The 8,588-nt window shown below is 34.3% G+C and overlaps 1 pseudogene; it reads left to right on the forward strand.

Annotated features, from left to right (window-relative positions):
- The first annotated feature begins 352 nt into the window (after positions 1 to 352).
- Positions 353 to 4,769, forward strand: LOC11434899 (denticleless protein homolog A-like; annotated as a pseudogene).
- Positions 4,770 to 8,588: the final 3,819 nt, after the last annotated feature.

The following is an 8,588-nucleotide window of genomic DNA, read 5'->3' on the forward strand; positions in this document are numbered from 1 at the left end:
AACACGAAATTGGTGCATGACCTTAATAACGAAATTTCTGGTGGAACAATTTACATCTTGTTTTCATTACATAGGTCTCCTTTACTTTGTTTTCCCATGGTTTCTTCTTTCAATTCAAACCAAAGCAAAAAATCAGAAACATAATTTAGAAAGTAACATACCTCCAATTTGTATAAATAATGAATTACATTTGCAGACAGCATGTGAGCTGCGAAGGCAGATGAGCCGCGAACACAGGTCCATAATCATAGAGTTAGGGTTAAGAAATTTAGCTTGGAAGAAGAAGATTGTCGTGAGATTGTGAAGCCCGGACATATCAACCTCTTGCAAGTCGTAACAGGGGAAATTGGCTATGGCAGCAATCAAGTTAGAGGAGAAAATAGAGAAGAAAAGCGCTTCTTACGATGAAACCAACAACCAGGATGATATGAACAGCAAGATGATATTCATGTATGTATGGGAAAGCCAACATATATTGTGAGTGGAGAGGTTTTAGTTTTCTAGGCGGCATAGCAAAGGATGGAAATTAATGCAGTCTATTGTATCAATATAGCACTTTGAAAAGTGGAGGAAAAATAGGAGAAAATTTCTCTGATTCCTAACATCATTTTTTGAAATTCAATTATTGGAATTCTTTTTGAAATTCAAATCTTGGTATTTAGAGGGAAATTTTTAGGGCTACAATTACAGCAATTAATGCAGCAGATTTGGAGCCAAATTTCTAGGGTTAATTGTTCCAGACCTAATAACATTAAGGAGTAAGGGAAGGGATTTGTCATTCATTTTCACACTCAAAACCCTAATTCCTTTTCTTCTTCAATTCGCTTCAATTTTGTCATATTCTTGCTTTGTCTAATGAGGAGGGATATGTTAGCTTTTTCGATAGTCGTTGAAAATTCGAAGTGCCTTTGTGTCTAGAAAGAAATGCAGGTTTGTTTTTGATTTTTTTGTTTAATTTTGAGTTTTGATTTACCTTGTATTAATTAGATTTGAAGCACGAACACTCATACCTGATATTACATGGACATTGACATGAGATGATAGTTTGAGAAAATAGCATATAATTTGAGAAATAGTCATATTTCAATGTACTTACATTTGTCGGTGTTAGACACTTACATGTATCGGACACTTGGCACACCTTTGATAAGTAGTGTTGGTGCTACAAAGATTATATATATCAACAAATTTTATGGTTTATGATTTACTTATGTGAAATTTTGCCTCTTTTGATACCAGAGAAAGCGAGAATTTGTGAATGGAGTTTGCATAATAATGCAGTTTTTGACGTCAATTGGATTAAGGTAGCCTTCATTTTTTGCAATTATATGTTCATTAAATTTACAAATAGGTTTTTGTTAATTTTTTGATTGATTGTAATTAGCCTGAATTGTTTATTTTGTTAGTGTCTTAAATTGGTTTACATTTGTTTAGATCCTCACTGCTTCTGGTGGTTAAACAGTGAGTCGTTGTGTTGTTATCAGTTTACTATTGTCTGCTAAAACAATATATAGATTACATTGTTGTTCTTGCTATGTTTTGTTCTTGATTCTCACATGATACTTGTTAAATTTTGAATCAAATTTACCGCATTTTGAAAACTACATAGGTTGATTGTTAGAATATGATTTAAAAAGTACCCAACATCTGGCACCCCCTTTTAAATTGCAGAACTTGTTGAACAGACTTAACTGAAATACAGAGTCAATAGTTACCATTTTTTTTAGCATTGACTTAGAATTGGTTTTCATCATCTTTGTAATTAGATATAGTATCACATGAGTAGTTTCCTTTAAGCTGGTTTTATATTGAATGCTCTTATGGTGCTCATTTACAGGTTAGGGTATGGGATGTTCAAGAAAAGAAGTGTCTTGGAGTGTTAACAGGGCACACAGGAAGTGTGAAATCTATTTCTTCTCATCCAACTAATCCTGGTAAGATTTCTTTGTGTATGCATTTCTATGCTTTTACAATGTACTGGATTTTATGTAATCACAAATATATTAGCAATTGACATTCTTTTATCTCCAAACTTACAGATATTTCAGTCTCTGGTTCAAGAGATGGATCTTTTCGTCTTTGGGACTTAAGATGTAACTCCAATTCTAACAGACGTGGAGAAGTTAGCATATGGTAAGTTGCAGTTTTTTATTTGTAAAACTCTTGTGATGAGCATTTACTGAACCTGTTAATAAGTTTTTAATGAAGTGAATGTTCTCCTAAAGTATAGTTACTATTTTTTTGCTTCTCTAGTTAAACGGATGTTGTCAATGGATCACATATTCTGTATCAAGGACTACGACCAAGGAAGGGCAAGGTAAGTTGCTGGTGGTATGCAATTCATTCACATTTACCGAACCTGTTAATAAGGTTTGACCCTTCTAACAACAACTCTAACCTGTCAGGTTGCTTCCAATAGTGTTGCATCTGTTCTTTCGCTCAAGGACCAATTTTCCATAGCCACTGCTGGGGTAGTAAATAGGTTGGTTAAATGTATTACCCTTCAAAATATAATTGAAGTCTTTTTAAGCTTTTAGCGGTGTTGATTGATTTTACCATTTAATTGGTTTATTCCAGTGTGCTGAAGTTTTGGGATACCAGAAATTTAAAAAGTATTGTCACACAAGCATGTCCTGAACCAGGAAAGGTTACTTGGAATGGAACTGAGATGTGCAGTGGTAGGTTTTTAGTTTCTATACAACGATTCTGGCTTAAGAGTTTACAAATTGAGGTTCCTGAATAAATTGAACTATGATTTATATGTTTAATAAGAGGGTATATGCATTTCTTATGGAAATATATCTCACATAAAGTTAAACTCTGAATGTGATAGAAAATGTTTATGCTTTTTTATACGACTGATTTTTGCACTTTGTTGATTTTTAGTAGATATTGGAAAGCTTGAAATGATGTAATCTTCATTATCTTGACTGTATTCTTCTTTGTCCTTTCAGCAAAGATTACACGGTATATCTAGCTTGTCCCAAGATGACAGTGGACCGTTGCTTTCTGCTTCCTGCATGGATAGCCGGTATCCTCCTAAATACTATTTTTTGTAAATCAAACCGTGGTTTCGAGAATGTTCATCATAATGTAAAATAAACTGTTTCTTCTTTCTTGCAGAGTTTATCTATATGATACACTTCAACTTGAAAAGGGGGCTTTAAGATACTTTGGAGGAGGTCGTATTGAATCATTTTTTATTAAGGTGAGAATTTGGCCTGTAGCTCAGAATTTCTTGCATCAAGTTTCTTTCATGACTCCTGACTTTTTCCCTGTCTCATGTGTTCAATTCCAGGCTGCGATTAGCCCCGATGCATCTAACATCGTTTGTGGTTCTAGTAATGGAAAAGCATATGTTTGGCAGGTTGCTTTTCTTACTTTCAATCAACTACTCTAAAGTTTGGTACTTTGGTTGCAGTAAGGATGTAGTTTAACTTGACTTTTACAAATCAGGTTGACAAGCCTCAAGTGGAACCAACTATTTTGAAGAGTCATTACGAGGAAGTTACTGCAGTTGACTGGTAAATTGGAAATTATGCAGGGTTTTAGTTCTATCCGATCTGATATGAGATTCTAACTTAATTTGTTTTGCAGGTGCCGGTCTGACAATTGAAAATTAGCAACTGCTTCTGATGATTTCTCAGTAAGTAACGCTGTTTGTTTATTTTTATCGCTTGTTTGCAACGATCTTCAGTTCAGGATAGCCCATCATTTTGTTTTTTTATGCTACCTCAAGTTTTTCTTCTTCTTCAGAATTGTAACTTTCCCCAATTTTGCATTTTTAGATCCGGATATGGAATAAACGCAGTTTTGTTTCCACAACAAAGACTCCATTTTCCATCCGAAGAAGGGTTATGGCCATTCGTAGAACAGAGTGCAAAATGCTACTAGACAATGAAGAAACTTGTCCTAAGTCAAGTGACTATGGTCTATTATCCAATGAAGAACCACAGGACCCAGTAAAGTCAGCCACTCCAATTACACCACCTAAAACAACTACATCTGAAGGCCACAAGAACCAGCTTTCATCAGAATTTGATCTAACCATATCTCCTAAAAACACTCCAGAGTCTGCTTTGAAGAGCCCTTCGTCTGTATTGAATCCACCGCCCTCCCTAAAGAGAACTATCCGGGACTACTTTGTAGCATCTTCTTGAATCCACCTTTGCTTATTAGCTTTCCTATACACACGCTTAATATGAACCAAGTCTTGAGCAAGTAATAATCTTATTCTTTTCAAAAGTCTCCACCCAAAACACTTCCAACCTGTGAATTGTTTAAACATCTCGTGACAACATCAAAGTCGACATGCAGTTCCAGCTGGGAAATATTTCGAGTTTTAGTCATACTCAAGCCTTCTGATACCCCCTACAATTCAACGATATATGCAGTAGAAGGTCCCAAATGCTTGGTGAATCCGCAAATCCAATTATCTACACTGTCTCTAATGATTCCTTTACAACATGCTATGTTTCCATCTTGCTTAGAAGCACCATCCGTGTTAAGGCAAAACCAGTCATTGATTATATTCAAATGGACCTAAAACACTTATAGTTTTCTTTGCACTTTGTAAGTTAGATTTTTATCGTTAAACTGTTAGAGATAGATAAAAAAAATTATTATTAAGAGAGGGTAGGGTAAATTTTAACATAAAAAGAAAAAAAATGTAATTCATGCTTCCTATGAGAATGATAATTTTGTATAATATGTAAAAGATAGTATGAAAAGTATAATTTAAATTTAACCATATGTGAGAGAACTTAGCGGACATGCCACATTTAAATATCTTTTATTAGCTGTCTAATAAGTCCTAACTCAACTTGTAAAACTATCGAAATTGTTAGGCCGAACATCATAATTGAAGTTCGAACTCCGGCACCTCCACTTTATGTGACGACTCTACGAGACTTTGTCATTTCGTTTTTTTAGCTAAAAAATAGCCCTAGCTTCTTCACAACATCGCTATTTATCTTTCATAATCATAATACCAATGGCCCTCTCTCTTTGAAATCTGCCAATCGGAACCTCACCTTCACAAGGAACATCTATTCTTCAGGCACAGGGAGTCAAAGACACGTTATGCAATTTGTTAACCGTGTACGTGGGTGGATACACATACAACCTACATGTATTTGATTCAATTCGTTGACACTATTGACATATTTTGTATCACCGACACTTCGGATGGAAGACATGTCCGAATACCGAGACTTGCATCTACGTTCAATTAACTCAATGTTTCATGTTCGATGTCTGTATCAATCCTACATGGTTGACATAGTGTTTTTATTTTATTTTTTATAAACAACTAAATTAGTCACTCATAGAGCACTCTTAACATAATTAAGATAGTCATAACATAACATAAATTTGGAGTGTCTTCCAAATGTTTCAGATTCTTCTTTCCCCATCAAGCTCAAGAAACTTGTGAATCCAATAGCTTCCACAAAACAAATAATTGCTTTTAAATAAAAGCACCAAGATAATTATTAATAATCCTATACTTTTCATACAATAGAAGTTCTCCACACACGCATCCAAATCTTATTTCTTCCTCATACTACTCAACATTAGAATAACTCAGATTCTCACTTGTTTCAGCAAAAAAAAAAGAAAAACTCACGTTCTCGCTTCCAAGGTTTAAGAACAACAACAAGAATGGTGCGTTCTTACTATTCAGACCCAATTCAAAGAGAACCTCTTCAAACCCATTTTCCACGCCATCACCATGAATTGAAGCGGACAAAGCCTTCCTCAAGGATAACAGCAACAATTGCTCAGAAGGAGGTCCTCCAAAACTTTTTTCAGAATGTGCTTAAGCACCTAGGGTTTGTTTCTTCCTTGGTAACAGCTACTTATATAAAACCTGAATCATCCAGTTCTTGGTTCTTTTTTGGATTGCTTTCACTGACAGTTCATTGTTATTTCGTGTATCTCCTGATTTCCGATTTCGTCAACCAAGAACATCGCCTAAACAATTCAATAAAAAAGAGGATGTATTTAACTCTATCCTGCTGCAGTCTTGCAACTTCCATCCAGTTCTTTGTTATTTCTTTGGATTTTGGCGTTTTGGTAATCATTGCATGGGTTGGTTCTTGGACATTTTTGATTCCACACACACTATTGATTGAGTTGCTTGTGTATGTTCGCAATGTTTTCATCAACATTGCAGATACTTCTACATGGTTGTTATATACTATCATCAATGCCTTTCTTCTTGTTAGAGGAGTAATCATTCCAGTCAGACACAATCATGGAGACAGTGTGGCAATTATTGTCTAACGGCTCAGCAGCGAGGTGAAAGGTCTTTTTCGAGGATGTGAACAACATGGTTGAATCTATTTAGTAATGATAAAGACACATGGGTACCGGTAATTGTGTAGTTAATGAGTAATGACACTGTCTTTTTACTGTATTAGGTTATGTAATTGAATATCCCTCTGCATTGCATGATTAGTGAGAGTAATATGCAAACAGATTAAATTTCTGTTGGTTTTTGAATTTTCAGTTTTCAGATGAAGTGTTTGTTTGGTTTCTTATGTTATAACGGTAGTAACTTGAGTCCAATCTGAAGAACATGTTATTTGCATTTATCTCACCGTGCGTTGAATTTGCTTTAGTGTTTACAAAATGATTCAAGTAAATCTGTGAAATGAGGTTCCTGAGAAGGTAAAATGTTTGGAAATTCTTGTTTTGTCCAATCTGAAGTTCATGTTATTCGCATTTATCTCACCGTGCGTTGATATGTGTATTTAAGAAACTACATATAATAATTTTATTTCAAAAATCGTGTATTTAAGTTCATAAAGGTACAATTGCTCTTTTCAATCCAAAATTTTCAGTTTTCTTTAACATGTACCTTAGATTACAAGTTAGCAAGACTCAAAAATAAATTAGCACTTTCTCTTCATTAATATCTCTTTCATTTCCTTGTGAATCAAGCAATAAAAGAGTTATTTTCTCTTCTATTGAAAGAAATAAGATTTGGATGTGTGTGGAGAATTTTCAATTTTGCATTGATTCAACATAAAAGAGTAACTTTTAATTCTTTAGGCACATATATTTAATCTCCTTGTTTCTTCAAATTTTCAACCAATAGAACCTGATCAACCATTATCTGGACCTTGATATAATTTACGCCCTTTTGTTCCCTTAATTCGAATGCATGTAGGCATAATCATGACCAAAAATTACACAATTCTCATTAATATAATAGATATAACGTGGCTCATTGCAATAAAATAGATATAATAGAGTGGCTCATTACAATAAAAAAAAATTATCTAGATTCTTCTCTCAGAATGACTAATATAGCGACTCGTTCTTTTTAGATATTTGAACATCTACCGGAAGTTGAGTTATTAGCTTCTATTTTTGCTAAAACATGCGCATACACAGAAGAATGAGAGAAGAAGAGATATAGTTTAATCTTTATGCATGAATATGTAATAATTCCTAACTCATATGTGTAATGATGCAAAATAGATGTTCTCAATGAGGCCAATCGAACCACATATGAGAAATTTGAAAAATACACGACTTTTCTATATAAGCTTGCCAACACAATTAGATATCAACGGAAAATGCTTGAATTTCTGTATGAAAAAAATATTAGACCAACTAACGCTACCAGAGAAAATCAAGTTGAAATGTATCTTCAAAATTATGCATCAAGCCACCAAAACTCTTCTGAATCAGTCAGAGCATTAATGTCCATATTCAAGACCATGGTAACATGATCCCTTTTCTTCCAACCCACATCACGAACTAGACGATGGGTGGGAGGACGAGCTTCCAAACGCATGAAGAGCAACATGGGACTAAGCAAAAGTTGTTGACATGATTTTGTACCTCTTTGTAAGGGTTCCCTCAAAGATAAATTTGTTGCGAGAGATTTAAATATTCCTCATAATCAACAAAGCTAATATGACTTTTTCATCTACTAATGCCATAACGATATATGAAACATTATTCAAGCCAACATTGTGACACATTGATTGAACAACATGAAATCTTCAATCAATCCAAATATCATTAGCTTGCGGACATAACATAAGACAATGAATAATGTTTTTTTCCTTCACACAACAATGGGCAAGTTGATGTTAACTGAACTCCCCGATGACACATTTTATATTTCTAGTGGGGAGAGATTTGTGAAAAGTTTGTCATACAATCTTGCTCGTACCTTCCAAATCCATGACCAAGATTGTTGAAGATTTTCAATATGGTGTTGAGATAAGAGCCAATTGGAACAACTCTTCTAAATTGACAACTAGGCTCTGTTTGGATTGATGTAACAAAATGAAGCGGAATGAAATAAAACATAATGAAATGGAGTAGAATGAAACATAACGGAATGAATGTTCCTTGTCATTGTTCGGGTATGATATGACAGAGCATAACAAATTACTCGCTCCATTATTTAGAAAGTGAACGAAATGGAACGAGTTGTATTTTTTTTATTCCTTTTGAAGCCAATACCAGAACTAATGGTATGTTGTTGCATATTGAAGCCAACACTATAGATTGAGATACGATACTATTGAAGAAAAATAGAATGAACGAAATGTAGTAAAGGGAAG

The sequence above is a fragment of the Medicago truncatula genome, chromosome 6 (assembly GCF_003473485.1).
Source record: "Medicago truncatula cultivar Jemalong A17 chromosome 6, MtrunA17r5.0-ANR, whole genome shotgun sequence".
Taxonomy (NCBI): domain Eukaryota; kingdom Viridiplantae; phylum Streptophyta; class Magnoliopsida; order Fabales; family Fabaceae; genus Medicago; species Medicago truncatula.